This window comes from Trichomycterus rosablanca, chromosome 11, assembly GCF_030014385.1.
Source record: "Trichomycterus rosablanca isolate fTriRos1 chromosome 11, fTriRos1.hap1, whole genome shotgun sequence".
NCBI classification, from domain to species: Eukaryota; Metazoa; Chordata; class Actinopteri; order Siluriformes; family Trichomycteridae; genus Trichomycterus; species Trichomycterus rosablanca.
The window spans coordinates 29,004,801-29,025,641 of record NC_085998.1 but is presented as its reverse complement, the minus strand read 5'-3'; the positions used below and the strand labels follow the sequence as shown (position 1 = coordinate 29,025,641).

The following is a 20,841-nucleotide window of genomic DNA, read 5'->3' as shown; positions in this document are numbered from 1 at the left end:
ACAATCATAAATTAATATTTCTAATAATGTTAGCTGGGAAACGTTGTCGTGGTTGGATGATCTTTGCACTATGTTTTGCAGAAAATGTACAAAATGTAATAAAATAAGCTTTATCATATTTATAAATTATGAAAATTCATTTTAGGGTCGTGACAGCTCCAAAACCACCTGAAAACACTGGGCTCAAGGCATTGCAGGGCAAAACACACACACACACACACACACACACACACACACACACAAACATGCACATTTACTACCTTATTATTTGGAGTACCCACTTCACCTTTTAGGAGGTTGAGGAAAATCAGAAAACCCATGCACACACTAGGAGAACATACCAAACCCTGTTTCTGTGCAGAAATAGTACAAGTGCAGTGCAGTTTTATTTCTCATATATATGGAAGAACCTGTAGATAAAGGTTCAATCTAAATTATTTAGGGCTTATACGACATGTTGCTTTAGTAATAATCAGGTTTGCTCATTAATTAGCTTTTTAATTAAAAGGCGAATGTCTTTAATCACTCGTTTCGCCTATAAAACACTGGAGGAACTGTACTGCCCTCTTGTGGTTATAACTGCAAACTGTTCATTTTGTCAAGTGCAGATGCTGTTAGACAGACCAGTGCACTATCATACGATTAAACAATAGTTTGTGGTCAGTGGCGTGTAAACTGGGTTAATATGACATTAGATTAAAAATCTAATAAATAAAACTTTAATATAGTTGTCATTCATACTAATGATCTTTATATATTTATTAAAATTATTATTATTACTATTATTATTATACATACCTAGCTATTCCCATTCTTATTTACTAATGCATATATTTATATAGACCTAATATTATATATGTACCTAGTTATAGTTATATTAATCATAGATATATAAAGACTCAAGACTTGATTGGTTTCTTCTGTAATTATCTATATATACTAGAATGATTTTCATCTACAACCCCAAATCAGAAAAAGTTGGGACAGCATGGAAAATGCAAATAATAAAAACACATAATTTCTTACATTTACTTTGACTTTTATTTCAATTATTAATATACCTCCATTCCTGCATCCAGAAAAAAAAAGTTGGGACGATAAAGCATTTACCACTTTGTAATGTTGCCATTCCTTTTTACCACAATTAAAATATGTTTTGGCACCGAGGAGACCAAGTGATTTAGTGTTTCAGCTTTTATTTTGTCCCGTTCTTCCTGCAAACACGTCTTAAGATGTGCAACAGTACGCGGTCGTCGTTGTTGCATTTTTCCTTTCAAAATTCTCCACACATTCTCTATTGGGGACAGGTCAGGTCTGCGGGCAGGCCAGTCCAGTACCCGTACCCTCTTCTTCCGGAGCCATGCCTTTGTAATGTGTGCAGCATGTGGGTTTCCTGCATTAATACTGCCATCACAGCCGCTCAGGTGGCGCAGCGGTAAAACGTACACTAGAACACCAGAGCTGTGATCTCAAATACATCTGCTGGGCTGAGCAACCACATGAACAACAATTGGCCTGTTGTTCAGATAGGGGTGGGATATTGAGCCGGATAAGGACTCTCTCATAACTAATGCAATTACGACCTCTGCTGGCTGATTGATGGCACCTGCACAGAGATGGGAAAAGAGTGCTGTCGGGGTGTGTCTCTCCGTACACAGTGCTGATCCGCATTGCACTCATCAAAGTGTAGGTGACAAAATGCATACGGCTGCTGCCTACGTGTCAGAGGGGCATGGGTTAGCTTCGTTCTCCTCAATCAGAGCAGGGATCGGCATTGGTGGAGAGAAAGCATGACGCAATCGGGCAGCTGGACGCGCTAAAAGTATATATATATATATAAAATACTGTCATCACAGAAGTGTAAATTACCTTTGCCAAGGGCACTAACACAGCCCCAATATCATGACAGACCCTGGCCAAACCATGATTTAATCACCTATTGACATCATTTGTTTGGAATTACATCATTTTTTAGTATTTTCACCTAATTACTATCCCTAAATTGCCCCTGTCCCAACTTTTCTTTGGAATGTGTTGCAGGCCTGAAATGCAGGAATGGAGGTATATTAAGAAATGAACATGAAATATCCTGGGTTCAAACTGCCTGCAATCAAATGAAAGTCAAAGTAAATTGTATTATGTTATTTGGATTGTCCATGCTGTCCCAACTTTTTCTGATTTAGGGTTGTATATCTATTAGCCCATACAAAATATTATCCCCCCTCGTAGTGGTGCTGAAATTGTTTCCATTAAGATCCCATGTGGTTAAACCTCTTCCCCACAACTTCTCAGCATTCGGTCTTCATTCGAGCGGTGATCTGAGAAATGCTGCTCGTAGCCTCGCGTTCACCTCAGCGCAGTCATTTATCTGCACTTTTATTTCTGTTAATAAGATTTACTTTCTCCGCTGGACTGAGCTAGCACTAATCCCCGCGCTCACACTCGTACTCTGTGTTTTTTTTTTTTTACATTCCTTGGCTGAACGGAGTTACTGTGGCCGGTGTGGTTCGATTCACTTTCTCAGCCTGGGTGGCTGTACTGCAGCTGCACTCTGTAAAAGCAATACTGTTCTTCTGAAAGAGAACAAACTATTGGCATCAAGTCTGTATGTTTTTTTTTGTGTGCCGTGAAAGACTGGGAACTCTCCTCAGGAAAGAGGAACCAAAAACTGCTGTTTAACTTTGAAGCCGAGCCAGCCGCGTTCCCCTCCTGCCGCCCCTCACCTCAATTTGTTCGGTTGAGACCCACTTCCATGCTCGTGCCATTATTGCGAGTTCTGGTTTACGTTTAAAAGGGAGCGCAAACCACAACATTGGTTTCTAGTTTAGTTCTTTGCGGTCTGATCTGTCTAAGCTGTTCTCAGTAATTATGGTGAACGCCTTTCAATGTGCCTGGAGATTTGTCTTTAATCAGATTTCCAGCTTGCTAACCAGAACCACATGGCTGCTTTTTGCTTTGGTTTTGCTCGTATTCTACAGCGCACTTAAAATTCGAAACGTTAACGGATCCTAACAAGTGCTGCTTTCACATGGCTCCACCTCTTATCCAATATATTCTGTCGGGTTGTGACATTACACCAGGCGGTCGAATCACATTAAAGGGAGTCAAATTTTCCCTCTGATTGTAAACACACTCTACCCTTTTAAACATTTTATGCATCCGTAAATGTCATCTGCACATGCTTAGTATCAGTAAGATCATGTCCGCATCTTGTAATTTACCCCTCAGTGAAACACATAAATGAACATTTAAGTTACTGAATAATTGTAATTAAAAAACACTTTCATGAATTGAAGTTCTTTAATAAGGTTAGAAGCTGGTTACTTCTCTCTGCCCGTATTAATAAGGTTTTTAAAAGTACACAGAACATTGCATTCCTGCCACTGTCAAATTAAGCTGGGAGACGATTTGTCCATATGATCAAATCTAAGTGATTAACCGACAAAAATAAGGAGCTGCTCAAACATGGTTAGTACTGTCTGCCATCAACCAAGCTTTGGTTGTTTTCCCAGAATCACTGGGCACAATGCAGTAACCGGCTGATAGCACGGCTAGGGATTCGACCCTGGATCCCAGCGGCAGTGGGCTAGCGCAATTTACCACTGCACGGCGCAATAAAACACTCTGGTCTGAGTTGCAACACTCACTCACTCACTTTCTTAACCTGTTATCCAATTAGGTTGCGCAAGGCACACAGTAACACCCTGGATGGGGCGCCAGTCCATCACAGGGCACACACCCATTCACCTATAGGGCCATTCAGTGTCTCCAATTAACCTGACTGCATGTGTTTGGACTGTGGGAGGAAACCAGAGCTCCCTGAGGAAACCCACACGGACACGGGGAGAACATGCAAACTCTGCACAGAAGGGACCCAGACCGCTGTGAGGCGACAGTGCTACCCACCGAGCCACCGTGCGCCCGAGTTGCAACACTCCCTTATTTTCATGACTAAGCACCATCACCTGGAGTGGTGTAAAGTACACTCTAGGGACAGTGGTAACCTAGTAGGTTGAGCTTTGGGCTTTTAATCGAAAGGTTGAAGGTTTGAATCTCAGCTTTGCCGTGCAGCCACTGTTGGGCCCTTGAGTAAAGCCCTTAACCCTGTCAACTTTAAAGGCACCGTACAATGGCTGACCCTGCGCTCTGACCCCAGCTTCCAAAAAAAATCATTGTACTGTATATGTGCATATGCATATAAGACAAATAAAGGCATTCTATTCTGTTCTATCCTATTCTAATATATTTGAAATCTGAAGCAATAAAAACACATTTTCCAGCAGAAGAAATTACACTTAGGTGTCTTAAAGTAAGACATATCAATATTGGATAGGCAGGTGCTCTTAGATGTGCATGGTAACAACACGACAACCCCAAGTTCAGTGGAGACTAAATAAGTATTGGACTGATTTTGATGGATCTGGCTGGATATCTTAGTTTCAGTAAGGTTAAAACCATCATGGTACATGAATTTATGTGGATATAATGTTGCTACCCATTAGCGAGGAAACTTGTTTCAGCATGGGTTTGGTTTCCCAGGGATCGCAGTGCACTTACCCATCCAAAACATGATGCCAATCCATTGCAGGGCAACGGCCACCTCCCCTGTCAACTGTTATTGTATGTTAAGTCATCTAAAAGCAATATCTTATCTATAAAGCATTAAAAGCCAAACCAGCTTACAATATTGGACCACTGAGTGTTAAACTGCACAATAAAACGTTGTTCTTAGTTGCCTGGAGTGGTGTAAAGCACACTCTGTTTGGACTCTCTGTTTCCAGAATAAGGAATTACACTTTCTCAGACATCCCAAGTTGCAAAAACTCATTTCAGGGAGGTACCCCCTGACCTGGACATCGACCCCCCAAGCCCCCAACTCCCCCCCCCCCCCCACACACACACAAAAAAAAGCTAAAAAACCTCTCGCACATGGGTGATAACAGAACTTTTAGGAGCTGCTAACTGAGCTACTAAGCTAACTGTTCGCATCACAAACACATTAATGTGTACTACATAGTGCACTAGATAGTGTGAAAGATAATAGATTTATGTTCCCTACATAGTGCACTAGATTGTATATTAGAAAAGAATTTATGCTCCTTACTTAGTGCACTAGCTGTGTACTAGATAATAGACTTATGTTTCTTACATAATGCTTTAGGTAGCGATTAGTTAACGGAATTAGGTTCCCTACATAGTGCACTAGATTGTATATCAGATAATGGATTTATGTTCCCTACATAGTGCACTAGCTGGTATTTTAGATATGAATTTATGTTCCCTATGTAGTGCACTAGATAGTGAATTAGACAATTGGTCTATGTTCCCTACACAGTGCACTAGATTGTGTATCAGATCACGGATTTATGTTCTCTACACAGTGCACTAGATAGTTTATTAGATAACGCATTCATGTTCACTACATAGTGCACTAGAAAGTATAACTAGATGATGATTTGTGTTCCTTACATAGTGCACTAGATAGTGTATTACATAATTATGTTCCCTACATAGTGCACTAAATTGTATATCAGATAATGGAGTTAATACGCGATCGGGAATAAAGTCTGTGTCGCCTGCGTGCGCGTTTGTGTCGAGGGCCCAACAGTGGCAACCTGGCAGTGGTGGGGCTTGAACCAGAGACCTTTCAATTACTAGTCCAGTACCTTAACCAATAGGCTACAACTGCCACACATATTTTCAGCATTCAGCAGACGTGGTGCCAGGGTGGGGCCAGTGGTGGGGCTTGAACTGGCAATCTTCTGATTATTAGTCCAGTACTTTAACCACTGATCTATCACTGCCCTATTCATGAAGTTAAATTATTAGAAATGGTTTGATGAGTTTGGTGTGGATGAACCTTACCTGCTTGCACAGAGCACTGGCTTCAATTCCATCTTACACATGTGGGATGAATTGGAATGCTGACAGTGAGCCAGGTCTAGCAGTACCATATTTTAGTAATGTGGCTGGATGGAAGTGGATTCTGCCAGTCATTGTATTTCATTTTTGCATTTTGGATGTGAATAAAGACTCAACCACAAAGACAAAAGCACGAAGGTGCAAGAAACAGGAATATAAATACCCCCAAGCCGAACAATACTTCTTTATCCCTTGGCCATATGGCCGGGTCAAACATGTTGTTTTGTATGTGAGAGCTTTTCATGTGTGTTGGTTACATGATCAAATCCATAACGGCCTTTATACACTGATCAGCCATAACATTAAAACCACCTCCTTGTTTCTACACACTGTCTATTTTTTCAGCTCCACTTACCATATAGAAGCACTTTGTAGTTCTACAATTACTGACTGTAGTCCTTCTTTTTCTCTACATACCTTTTTAACCTGCTTTCACCCTGTTCTTCAATGGTCAGGACCTCCACAGGACCACTACAGAGCAGGTATTATTTGGGTGGTGGATCATTCTCAGCACTGCAGTGACACTGACATGGTGGTGGTGTGTTAGCGCTGCTGGAGTTTTTAAATAACGTGTCCACTCACTGTCCACTCTATTAGACACTCCTATCTAGTTGTGGATGTAAAGTCAGAGACGATCGCTCATCTATTGCTGCTGTTTGAGTCGGTCATCTTCTAGACCTTCATTAGTGGTCACAGGATGCTGCCCATGTGGCTGGACTGTTTTCAGTCCAGCAGTGAAAGTGAGGTGTTTAAAGACTCAATCAGCATTGCTGTGTCTGATCCACTCATACCAGCACAACACACACTAACACACCACCACCATGTCAGTATCAGTGCAATGCTGAGAATGATCCACCACCTAAATAATACCTGCTCTGTAGTGGTCCTGGGAGAGTCCTGACCATTGAAGAACAGCATGAAAGAGGGCTAACAAAGCATGCAGAGAAACAGATGGACTACAGTCAGTAATTGTAGAACTTCAAAGTGCTCCTATATGGTAAGTGGAGCCAATAAAATGGACAAGGGGGTAGTTTTAATGTTATGGCTGATCGGTGTATAGGTTTGTACTGGACGCCTGTTTATCCTTTCCACGTGGGACAGGTTGGTCCATCTCCAGCACTGCATCATCCTGAAAAACCATTGACCTCACTTCATGTTTGTAAAAACCACAACACTCGAGTTAATATCTCAGTGTCATGCTCTCAGTGTGAGCTCCGCTCTGTCATTATTTCCCCTTATTTCCCTCCACACACATGTGACAACACCAAGCTTTTCCCCCTCTTTGTGTCTGTGGAGCAGCTGTTGCTGATCATGCCTGCAGTGTAAATTTCAGACCGCAGTGACATTTAAAGAGACATTTGTGCATGACTTTTTTTTTCCATCCCTCATTAGGAGGTGTTTAACATCTTTCTGTTCTGCTGCCGGTGGCTGTCAATCTCCTGCAAATTAATCACCAGCTCATATATAAGTATCCTCATAACTCTACAGCGTGTCTCACAACGTGGCGTAGGTGCACGGTGTAAAATGAGGTATCGAAGATTATTAAACAGTCAGACGGTGAGTGAGATGTTTCGTACATCTCAATTCTGCGATTACATTCACAAAAAACTCCTGGGCTTTTTGTGCACTTGTTTCTACACTCACTGTCCATTTTATCAGCTCCACCGACCATATAGAAGCACTTTGTAGTTCTACAATTACTGACTGTAGTCCATCTGTTTCTCTGCATGCTTTGTTAGCCCCCTTCATGCAGTTCAGGACCCCCACAGGACCACTACAGAGCGGGTATTATTTAGGTGGTGGATCATTCTCAGCACTGCAGTGACACTGACATGGTGGTGGTGTGTTAGTGTGTGTTGTGCTGGTATGAGTGGATCAGAGCTTTTAAACACCTCACTGTCACTGCTGGACTGAGAATAGCCCACCAACCAAATATATCCAGCCAACAGCGCCCCGTGTACAGCGTCCTGTGACCGCTGATGAAGGTCTAGAAGATGACCAACTCAAACAGCAGCAATAGATGAGCGATCGTCTCTGACTTTACATCTACAAGGTGGATCAACTAGGTAGGAGTGTCTAATAGAGTGGACAGTGGGTGGACACGGTATTTAAAAACTCCAGTAGCGCTGCTGTGTCTGATCCACTCATACCAACACAACACACACTAACACACCACCATGTCAGTGTCACTGCAGTGCTGAGAATGATCCACCATCTAAATAATACCTGCTCTGTGGTGGTCCTGTGGGGGTCCTGACCATTGAAGAACAGCATGAAAGAAGGCTAAAAAAGTATGCAGAGAAACAGATGGACTACAGGCAGTAATTGTAGAACTATAAAGTGCTTCTATATGGTAAGTGGAGCTGATAAAATGAACAGTGAGTGTAGAAACAAGGAGGTGGTTTTAATGTTATGGCTGATCAGTGTATAAGTTGAAGAACAAAGAACAGAACTGTGGGCCTCTCTTTATACTGCTCTAGTCATGTTACATTTCAGCACTTCCCCTAAAGTTTGAGTGTAAGACTTTGGAACCTCTATTCTGTGATAACGGTTGTTCCTTATCTGTGCTTGTGTGTTGTATGGGCGAATAAGAGCGGGTCAGTGGACTGCGCACGTGTGTTGGCTATGCTAAATTGTAAGTGTATGTACAGCAATTAGGCATAACATTATGACCACCTTTCTAATATTGTGTTGTTCCCCCTTTTGGTGCCAAAACAGCCCTGACCCATCGAGGCATGGACTCCACTAGACCCCTGAAGGTGTGCTGTGGTATCTGGCACCAAGATGTTAGCAGCAGATCCTTTACCTCCTGTAAGTTGTGAGGTGGGGCCTCCATGGATCGGACTTGTTTGTCCAGCACATCCCACAGATGCTGGATTGGATTGAGATCTGTGGAATTTAGAGGCCAAGTCAACACCTCAAACTCGTGTTGTGCTCCTCAAACCATTCCTGAACCATTGTTGCTTTGTGGCAGGGTGCATTATCCTATTAGCCACAGCCATCAGGGAATACCGTTTCCATGAAAGAGTGTACATGGTCTGCAACAATGCTTAGGTAGGTGGTACGTGTCAAAGTAACATCCACATGGATGGCAGGAACCAAGGTTTTTCAGCAGATCATTGCCCAAAGCATCACACTGCCTCCGCCGGCTTGCCTTCTTCCCATAGTGCATCCTGGTGCCATCAGGTAAGTGACGCACTCGCACCCAGCCATCCATGTGATGTAAGAGAAAACGTGATTCATCAGACCAGGCCACCTTCTTCCATTGCTTCGTGTTCCAGTTCCAATGCTCACATGCCCATTGTTGGTACTTTCAGGGTTGGACAGGGGTCAGCATGGGCACCCTGACTGGTCTGCGGCTACATACCAAACTGTGATGCACTGTGTATTCTGACACCTTTCTATCAGAACCTGCATGTTGGATCGGACCACACGGGCCAGCCTTCGCTCCACAAGTGCATCGATGAGCCTCGGCCGCCCATGACCCTGTCGTCGGTTTACCACTGTTCCTTCCTTGGACCACTTTTGATAGATACTGACCACTGCAGACCGGGAACACCCCACAAGAGCTGCAGTTTTGGAGATGCTCTGACCCAGTTGTCTAGCCATCACAATTTGGTTCTTGTCAAACTCACTCAAATCCTTACGCTTGCCCATTTTTCCTGCTTCTAAGGAGATAACTGATAACTGATTACTGAGGAGATAATTCACTTGACCTGTCATGCCTGGTCGGTGTAGGTGTATTAATAAGTAAATTACACAATGGTCTGGCTGATACTAAGCAAGATACAATCTTACATCTATGACTATTGACTATTACATAGCTGTAATATTTAGATAGATGGTGTCTACATAGTTTTGGTCATGTGGTCTTCCTCAGTTAAACTGTGTATCAGTCAGATTTGATTCCAAAATGCTTACGAGGTTTAAACACAGCATTGTTTTACTCCAGCTGTGAGCTGAAGGCAGTGTTTTGGGCCCATTAGGCTGTCATCAGGTTGGAACCGACTGTAATATCCTGCTTTAACACATTCACAGCAGGATATCTGTCTTTATTCTCTGCTACATCCCTCTCTTTGTATAAATGGTGCAGCAAAAAAGCCCCTGAGGGGCGCTTTATTATAAAAGCCTGACACTAAGACGTCTTTGTTTGTCTGACGTGCTGACAGAAGGTTTTGAAAGGTTTTCCGAGATCTGAGCTCATTCAAATTATTTTAGTGCTTGATGTCTATGCAGCTAAACATGATTTAGGAATTTTTGTGGCCAGTCTTTAGTCATTATGAATAATACTGGAATTTAAATGTTATGCTAAATAATTTATGCATTTTTTCTCTTTTGCTCCCAGTTTAGTGTAGCCAGTTAGTCTTCTCCTGCTTGGGACCCTGATCACTTCCGAAAAGAGTATATTTGTCTGACACATGCACAGTCCACCGACCCCTTGGGGACCCATTCGGCCATACATTCGTGAATTCACGAGTGAGGCCAGTCCTGCGCATGGAGAGTCACGCACTGATCTCCGCGTTCCTCCACTTCTGTACAAGTGCCTCGGGCAACTAACCAGGGTCTTTACACAGCGTTAAAGACCCCACCACCTGGCCGCTCAGGTGGCGCAGCGGTAAAAACACATGCTGGAACCAGAGCTGGGATCTGCCGGCTAGGCTGAGCGGCCACATGAACAGCGATTGGCCTGTTGTTTAGATGTGGGCAGGACTAAGCCGGATGGGGTCTCTCTCTCTCATGACTGGTGCAATTACGACCTCTGCTGGCTGATTGATGGCGCCTGCACAGAGATGAAAAGAGAGTGCTGTCGGGGTGTGTCTCTCCGTACACAACGCTGAGCTGCACTGCACTCGTCAAAGTGTAGGTGATAAGATGCATACGGTATGCTGCCCACGTGTCGGAGGGGGTGTGGGTTAGCTTCGTTCTCCTCAATCAGAGCAGGGATCGGCATTGGTGGAGAGGAAGCATGATACAATCGGGCAATTGGACGCGCGAAAAAGGGAGAAAAAGGGAGAAAATGCATAAACAATATGAATTTGGGTACTGATATTAGGTTGCCTCCACCTCTTAAAAACATGCAAGTGAATAGCTTGGCTGCTTTAATTTGCTTCTAGATATGAATTGGTAGATATGTCCTAATAATAATAATAATACTTATAATAACAAATAACTAGCATGCATATTTTAACATGTAGGCGCTTGGGTGGTGCGGTGGTCTACTGTATTACGCTGTTACACCACTGCTGTGCTATAAGTCAGCCAGGTGTCTGCACAGACGTGATTGGCTGATGTGATGTCTAAAGCCCTGCAATGGATCGGCACTCTGTCCAGGGTTTTCCTGCCTTGTGCTCAGTGTTTCCCAGTGGAACTGGACCCGCTGCATACCTGATAAAGAAAGCAGTTGATGAAAATGATATTAACATATTTGAAGACTCTTTGTTAATGCTTTTTCCTCCCTTTTTCTCCCGATTTTTAGCGCATCCAATTTTTTTTGGATTGTGTTATGCTTCCTCTTTACTGGTGCTGACCTCTGCCCCGATTGAGGGGAGGGAATTGACACACGCCCCCTCTGACACATGCGCAGTAGCCGACTGCATCTTTTCATCTGCACAAAGCGAGCTAATATGTGGATCAGCCTTGTGTACGGAGAGCCACACCCTGATCAGCAATATTCCTCTACTCTGTGGAGACGCCATCAATCAGCCAGCAGAGGTTGTAATTGCATCAGTTATGAGGTCCCTATTCGGCTCCCTCCCTGGATGAACAACAGCCAAACGTTGTTCATATAGCTTCCCAGCCCAGCCGGATGGCAGAGCTGAGGTTTGATATGATGTATTCAAAATCCCAGCTTTGGTGTGCCAGGGTATTTTACCGCTGCGCCACCTGAGGGGCTTGGAGACTCTTTAATGTGTTTTTCAGAATATAGCCACACTGTGCTTAATGTAAGCTAGTTCATAAACTAATCTTATAATCTTATAATATAAGAAATGAAAGAGTATTTTACTTTTTGATTAATTGTGTAATTTATTTTTTAGATGGCACTGTGATGCAGCAGGTAGTGTGAGTGAAGTACATCATCAGGGTGCTAGGGACATGGGTTTGAGCCTAGCCTTGGTTAATATAGGTTACTAAAGGTTTCTTTGCTGGCATTCAATCAATTATATTAAATAAATTATTTGCTGTTTCCTTGTGCACTTAGTTTAGTTTAGTTTAGTTTAGTTTAGAGTGTGTAAATATGTGGGTGATTGTGTGATGGCCTGGTATGTACCGATGTCCTGACCAGGGTGTGTATGTAGCTGATTAGCATTAAGCTAGTCTACTTTCTATTATGTTTATAGAAGCTGAAAACAGTAAATGTGTGCTTGGCATTTTGAAATATACAAAATCACTTAATAGGTACTTTAAGAAGTTGTGAAGGGAATCAGAGGTATATAGAGATCAGTGGATGATATAATATTAAGAAACTTACAAACAATCCATTTGACCAGTTTGTGACCATATTGAAGGGAATCATGAGTATAGAGCTCAGTGGATGATATAATAGTAAGAAACCTACAAACAATCAATATGACCATTTGTGACCAGCAGTTTATAACAATAAGAAGCAAACTAAATCTTCATCTTATGGCATCCTGTTCAAAAAGAACCCAGCACCACAAACGGTTCCACATCCGCCTACAGGAAAGATTAACAGTTTGATCCTTCCTCTTTGTCTGATCAACACAGGTTCACAAACTTCCTCTTAGCGCTTTCTCAAGAGCCGCACCAGCTGCTGGACCACACGGGGCTTTGAGAAGTGTCAGAGGCTTTTAATGTGGCTGCGAATGTTTCCCAAGAGCAGAAATTAGAGGTAGTGTAATTACACAGTCGGCATGGAGCCCGAGCCGTGCAGCGGGGGAGCGACTAGCTCTGCCCCGTGTGTACGTTCGTGTGTTCGCGACTGTTGATCATTAGTATTGGAAAATGCCTCGGCCACAAAAGACGGCTGCGGTCTGTATCGTCTATTAGGAACATGAAAGAACAAGCGTCTCTTCTCTGCTGAGAGAGATCCGCTAGACATAAACAGCCGGTATAAATGGAAAACTACATCTGCGTTCATTTGTTCCCTGTGAGATGGCCACATTTGGTAATCCTTACTGAACATTCTTTCCAATTGCTTGGATCAGGAAATTAAGGCGGGGTGGGGAGGGAGGAGGAAGGGTAGCTTCGCTCGTCTGTTTTCAGTAGGGCTTCAGTGGCGGTTTGGAGCCGTGAGGGATACGCATCAGTGAAAATAGTGATTAGATGCGAATGTGATTAGAACTGAAGCCTCATCACGCTTCATACATGTTTAGCTCTTGTGGGTCTTGCATCACTTCCTTCTCTGATGAATGTTTATGAAGAGATTTGAAAGACATGTGGGTTTAATGGAAGCCATGCGGCGAGTGTATGATGAGAATATTTTCGGTCCCCACAGCCCATCATTGTTCCTTTCATTTAGCATGTTTCAGTGTGAATAGTTGAACGAGGGAAATGAGTTGGAACGTTGAGGGAACATTTGTGGTTAAATGATATTTGGTCATCATTTTAGCTGTGGAAACAAAAATTATTAGTCTTTGTTCTTATGACAAAAAGGTTTGGGAACAATTTTGGAAGTATAAATTATAGTTCTATCCACATTAAGACAACAGGGCATATACACTGTGCAGCCATAACATTAAAACCACCTCCTTGTTTCTACACACTGTCCATTTTATCAGCTCCACTTACCATATAGGAGCACTTTGTAGTTGTACAAACTGACTGTAGTCCATCTGTTTCTCTACATACCTTTTTAGCCTGCTTTCACCCTGTTCCTCAATGGTCAGGACCACCACAGGACCACCACAGGACCACCAAAGAGCAGGTATTATTTAGGTGGTGGATCATTCTCAGCACTGCAGTAACACTGACATGGTGGTAGTATGTTAATGTGTGTTGTGCTGGTATGAGTTTTTAAATACCGTGTCCACTCACTGTCCACTCTATTAGACACTCCTACCTAGCTGGTCCACCTTGTAGATGTAAAGTCAGAGACGATCGCTCATCTATTGCTGCTGTTTGAGTTGGTCATCTTCTAGACCTTCATCAGTGGTCACAGGACGCTGCCCACGGTGCGCTGTTGGCTGGATATTTTTGGTTGGTGGACTATTCTCAGTCCAGCAGTGACAGTGAGGTGTTTAAAAACTCCAGCAACATTGCTGTGTCTGATCCACTAATACCAGCACAACACACACTAACACACCAGCACCATGTCAGTGTCACTGCAGTGCTGAGAATGATCCACCACCTAAATAATACCTAATCTGTGGTGGCCCTGGGAGAGTCCTGACCATTGAAGAACAGCATGAAAGGGGGCTAACAAAGTATGCAGAGAAACAGATGGACTACAGTCAGTAATTGAAGAACTACAAAGTGCTTCTATATGGTAAGTGGAGCTGATAAAATGGACAGTGTGTGTAGAAACAAGGATGTTAATGTTATGGCTGATCAGTGTATATATGTATATAATTTTTATTAGGATTTTAACATCATGTATTACACTTTGGTTACATTCATGACAGGAACGGTAGTTACTCATTACACAAGATTCATCAGTTAAAGTTTCAATAACAAACACAGTCATAAACAATTTTGCATCTCCAATTCACCTCAATTGCATGTCTTTGGACTGTGGGAGGAAACCGGAGCACCCTGAGGAAACCCACGCAGACACGGGGAGTACATGCAAACTCCACACGGAAAGGACCCAGACCCAGACGGTGCTACCCACCGAGCCACCGTGCTGCTCTATAATAATTTAAGATCACATACTGTATGTACTGCAGTTAATGTAGTCGACGCAGAATTGAATCCCTGACACACACACACGTCACTTTCTAACACAGATCAACAGGGACGGGGTGCAGTACATTAATGATTATCTGGTGGAGCGGGATGGAGCGAAGCACTGAGGTGCATTAATTAAATCCACTGAGACAGGGGCTAAAAATAAGCCCACCAGTCCTTATCATGATGAGCATGAGGGATTGTGGCTTCTGATGTGCAATGTAGGTAAAATAGGTTGTGAGGTTGAAAGGTGGCTGTGAATATGCGAAGAGAGAAAGCTGTTTAACACTCCACTCTCTCACCTTCACTTACTCTGACTGCATTAGGCTGAATATAGAGCTAAAATATCGCTAACGTCACCTTTAGAAGCACCTGTCCTCTGCCCTCTTTCATCAAGGCTTCCTCACAGATTTTCAGCACTTTGATCACCAGGGTGAATTTGTGCCTTTGATTGCACCTTTGTGCATCACATTTATCAGGGCATTGAAATGCAAATGTGCCAGTTAGTAACTTCCCAAAAGCTCTTTTTTTTTTTTTTTTTTTTTTTTAAATCAGTCCAGGGTGCAATTATTCATTCATTTATTCATTCATTTAGTGTCTGTTTTACTACCGTTTTATCTTATTTAGGTTGTAGTGGGTACAATTCACCAGGAGAAAGGTAGGAAACACCCCGGACAGGTCACCAGTCCATCACAGAGCACACACACACACACACTTACACATTCACACATTACCCAGACTGCATGTCTCTGGACTAAACAGCAGCTCCCAAGTAACCCACACAGACACTAGAAGGGCATGCAAACTCCATACAGAAAAGAACCGAAAGAGACCTTCTTGTTTTGATGCAACAGTGCTACCCACCAGCCCACTGTACCACCTCTAAGGTGCATTTAGCTATGACTATTAAAGCATTTTTACATACTTTAAATCTGTGCCAGCATGTTCAGTCTTTAATGCATTTATCAATTATTAAGTATAATTAATATCAGAGTAAGCGCTCTGATACTGTAATGTACAGCAGGACAGCGCAATAATGTGAATAACAACTCTTATTCATCCATTCATTAACACTAACTACTTTTTTGTGTTTGCATTTTTTCCCTCCGACACCTGTGCAGTAGCCACCTGCACGAGGCGAGTTCATATGTGGATCAGCTTTGTGAACGGAGAGTCACACCCTGATCAGCGCATTATTCCTCGACATTGCATCAGTTATGAGGTCCTGGCTCCCACCCTGTATAAACAACAGCCAATAGTTGTTCGTGTAGCCACCCGACCTGCCGGATGGCAGAGCTGAGTTTCAAACCGACGAGTTCAAAATTGCCCTAGGTATGAGTGTGTTTGCCCTGTGATGGACTGGCAACCTGTCCAGGGTGTTTCCTGCCTTTCGTCCAGTGAGTTGGACTCATTATGACCCTAAGTAAAATAAAGCGGTGGTAAAACAAAGAATGTTTATTTATTAGGGTTTTAACGTCATGTTTTACACACTTTGATTACATTCATGACAAAACAAGTAGTTACTGGTTACACAAGATTCATCAGTTCAAGTATTTAATGTTAAACACAGTCATGGGCAATTTAGTATCTCCAGTTCACCTCACTTGCACGTCTTTGGACCGTGGGAGGGAACCCACACAGAAACAGGGAGAATATGCAAACCCCACACAGAAAGAACCCAGGACCTTCTTGCTGTGAGGCGACAGTGCTACCCACTGAGCCACCGTGCCGCTCACAAACAAAGAATGAATAAATGAATTAGTTGTTACTCATGATGGAATTATTTATTAGCTTTGTTGGGTCTTTGTTTTGGTGTTGTATCTACATGGGCTTCTTCTTGCTGCTCCTTTCCATGCTGGACTCCTCCCACCTCCCAAAAACTTGCAGAAGGTGAATCTAAATTGCTTTTCCTCATTCCCCCTAGGTGTGACAGAGTGAACGTTTGATTGTGTGACACAGAAGTTTGGAGCCCAATTCTAGACTTGATTCTCGATTTTAGTCCAGTGTTTTTTAGGTGCCACATTCTGGATCCAGTTCCATCATGACCAGCATAAAGAGGGTAGCAATAAAATAAAATAAAAAACAAAATAAAATAAAACAAAAACAATACATAATTAAATAAATAAATATAAAAAATTAAATGAAAAAATAATTGAACAATTTATTAAATAAATTGAAATAAATAATTAAATAAAAAAAGAACAAAGAAATATAAAGAAAAGAAAAAAATAATTAAATAAATAAAAAAATGAATAGAAAGTTCATTAAATAAATATAAAAAAATGAAATAATTTTTTTTTACAATTTATTAAATAAATAAAATAAATAAATAAATACATTTTTGCCATTTTTTGTTTAGTTCCAGCAGAGTGCAGGCTTGCACTGTGTTTAGTTTTGATCAGTCTCTCAAACGGCTGCATGTGTGACCTGTACAGAAGGAGCTTAGATGAACAGCAAACCTATTGCTTGCTGGTCAGTTGTTTTAATGCTGTATGTGGTTGCTAAATTTGAACTAGTCACTTCTGAACCTTTATAGCAAACCCCTTTTGGGTCACAGTTAAAGAAAAGGGCACCAATCCATCACAGGGCCCCACACACTCACACTTATGCATCACTCTTTTTCTTATGCACGTTAACGTGACACTCATTCCGGTGACCAGAGCTGAGGATCGAACCCTGGTTTCTCATTTTGCTGTGTGGCTATTCTCTCTACCAGCTACTCTACCATACTGCTTTTGTTTATTCATTTATTAATTGTCTGTTTTACCACTGATTTTTCCGATACAGGGTCACATGGGTACTTCACTGGGCGAAAGGTAGAAAACACCCCAGACAGGTCGCAGTCCATCGCGATCCAAACACACACATTCACACACTCATACCTAGGGACAATTTAGTAGCTCCAGTTAGCCTGACTGCATGTTTTTGGACTGTGGGAGGAAACCGGAGCACCTGGAGGAAACCCACACGGACATGGGGAGAACATGCAAACCGCCCCACCTGGGAATTAAACCCCGGACCTTCTTGCTGTGAGGAGACAGTGCTACCCAACGAGACACTGCGCCACACTTTGGTTTATATATGTATTCATTTATTCACTCATCTTTATTAACCTATACCAGAACCTATACTGGTCAAGGTCAGGGTGGTTCCAGTACCTTTTGAACACTCAGCATTTAACTTTTTTATGTTTAGGTTGTATGTTAATGTGAATATGTTTTCATTTAAATAATAGTGTTATTTATGAACCTGGAAGTCCACATTTGTTAATATTAATCCTTGTTATTGATAATCTATGTGTAATTAATAACTGTCACTGGCAGGTGAATTTTGCTACGCTCAGTGTGTGTGCACGTTAGTTGATTTAGGATGATTTGACCATGTCTCATAATTTATATAAATTGTTAGAATAGTTAGACACGGCACCCAGGTGGCGCAGGGGGATATTCCGCTAGCACACCAGCGCCGAGATTCTGAACTCCTCGGTTTGAAACTCGGAGTTGCCACCGGTTGACTGGGCGCCCTCTAGCGAGCACAATTGACGGTGCTTGCAGCAGACACGTTTCTGCTAGGGCGAGCTGACCGGACTATGTGGGTGGGGTCTTCAAATGCTGTGTAAGGACCCTGATTAGCAGATAGAAAGGCGCCTGTGCAGAATGTATGGCTGAAAAAGGGTTCCGCTGTGGGCTGCACGCAGGTCAGAGGAGGCGTGAGCAGCAATATACCCACCTCGACTGCAATCAGGAATCCCCCAGCAGTGGAAGACAAATTGACTACGCTAAAATCGGGTCAAAAGGGGAGAAATGCATGCCAAAATATAAAGTCCAGTACAAAATAGAAAAAAATAAAACACAAAGCAATCTTACTGGACGATTAATCTCTGAATTCTATCCTCATGTACAATTGAGTTTGCAGCGTGCGGTGAAATCGTTGATCGTTGGCAGACAGGCCGAGTTAAATCATCAGCCTGACCCTAGTGAAAACCACAGACCTCTGCACCATCGCTCTGCACTCTCACAGACTCTGTTCCCCTTTGGCTGGCGGGTGGCCTGGATTTGACCCGTAAACTGATTAGCGCACCCGGATAGCGGACGACAAGTTTGTAAGCTAGCCTCATCGCTACATGAAGGCCAAAAATGAGCTTTCCTGTCTTTCCAGTGTGCTTGTTAAAGGTTGCAGCTGGGATCTAATGAATATGTCGGGAGCATAAGAAATGAATAAGAATGTGGTCAGGGAGGAAGGGTGAACATCTGTGGGACTTTTAAGTACACTTCTAATAAATGGGGGATTAAATTAAACACACTTTTACACTGTTTTGGAGCTCGGTGCTTGATCTAAGTTTGGCTGATTTGCACTCGTGAGCTGTTGTTAGATGCTTTGTGGCGGTGAGGTACATTTATTGAACTTTATAGCCTAGGAAAACAGGTTGTTAGTGGGGGGAGCGGTAATCCGGTATGCACCCTCCCCTGCGGATCGCCAGAGGAGCTTGTTGGGAAGTCACAGATGTTTTATCAGATATTTACTTTTGCCCCACTACGTCTGTTAGACGTATTGTTTTAAAATCAGTCCGATGCTAAGCTTGGGATTGCAGTGTCCAGATGTTCCTAATACGGCCTTCTAGGTTAGCCATGCTGGAGTAGCAGACATACCCTTGGGCAGGTATGGGCCTGTCTTATTTCCTTTACCGAAAGCCCTGCCCAGACGCTGGAAGATCCCTTATATTAAAAAAAAGTGCTCTGTTGTGGTTGGGTTTAAGAGATTGCTTTGGTATGTTACTGCATGTTTGTTAGCTTCCTATCTGTAAGCCTATGCATCATAATGTTCCTGCACTGCTGTGTGATCTGAATGCATCAGCAAGTATTTGGACAGAGAGCATTAATGATTTATGCACTGCCTGTTATCTAAAGAGGTTTGGAACAGTAATATATCCCCGTGAGATGTCTAATCATTAGGATCAGAGCTGCAAGGCTGCCCGGAAACTGTAACTCCAGCTCCTAGTAAGTGCATATTTTTTCCCATGGTTAGGTATGCAGCGTTAGGAAACAACTGTGTGTCTGTGTATTTATGAGTTCTGCACTTTGGAAATGACCCAGTGCAGATATGCTAACCTTTGCACACCCAGAAATTAAGCAAGTGTGTCTGTGTAGAGTGGGAAGAGTGTCTGATTTCCCCCCTTCAAAAAATAACATTACCAGCATGTCAGTGTGATCAGCCATAACATTAAAACCACCTCCTTGTTTCTACACTCACTGTCCATTTTATCAGCTCCACTTACCATATAGAAGCACTTTGTAGTTCTACATTACTGACTGTAGTCCATCTGTTTCTCTACATACTTTTTTTTTGCCTGCTTTCAACCTGTTCTTCAATGGTCAGGACCCCCACAGGACCACCACAGAGCAGGTATTATTCCAGAAGCGCTGCTGTGTCTGATCCACTCATACCAGCACAACACACACTAACACACCACCACCATGTCATTGTCACCGCAGTGCTGAGAATGATCCACCACCTAAATAATACCTGCTCTGTAGTGGTCCTGTGGGGGTCCTGACCATTGAAGAACAGGGTGAAAGCAGGCTAGATAAATATATGGACTACAGTCAGTAATTGTAGAACTACAAAGTGCATTTATATGGTAAGTGGAGGTGTAGGGTAACAAGGAGGTGGTTTTATTATTATGGCTGATCAGTGTATGTACACAAAAACAATGAATCAAGTTGTTTGGTTGAGCCATTATATATATTGTATTTGTATTGATTTCTGTTAAATACAGGACGTCAGTTTTATTAGCCTAGTGGTTAAGGTACTGGGCTAGTAATCAGAAGGTTACTGGTTCAAGCCCCACCACTGCCAGGTTGCTGCTGTTGGGCCCTTAAGCCAGTTATTATTATTATATGTGATTATTATTATTATTGTTATTATTATTATAATGTTGTTATTATTATTATTATTATTATTATATTATGTGTTATTATTATTATCATAATGTGTTATTATTATTATTATGTGTTATTATTATTATCATTATTATGTGTTATTATTATTATTTTGTGTTATTATTATTATCAT

The 20,841-nt window shown here is 42.3% G+C and overlaps 1 protein-coding gene across 2 annotated transcripts in view; it reads left to right on the top strand.

Moving 5' to 3' along the window:
* The window catches only part of uacaa (uveal autoantigen with coiled-coil domains and ankyrin repeats a), a 14,413-nt gene extending 14,295 nt beyond the window's left edge, over positions 1 to 118 (top strand). For both annotated transcript variants that reach the window (XR_010013970.1, XM_063004136.1), the window contains one exon: positions 1 to 118. This exon is cut by the window's left edge. The gene's annotated coding sequence lies outside the window, so the exon portion shown is untranslated.
* The last annotated feature ends 20,723 nt before the right edge of the window (positions 119 to 20,841 follow it).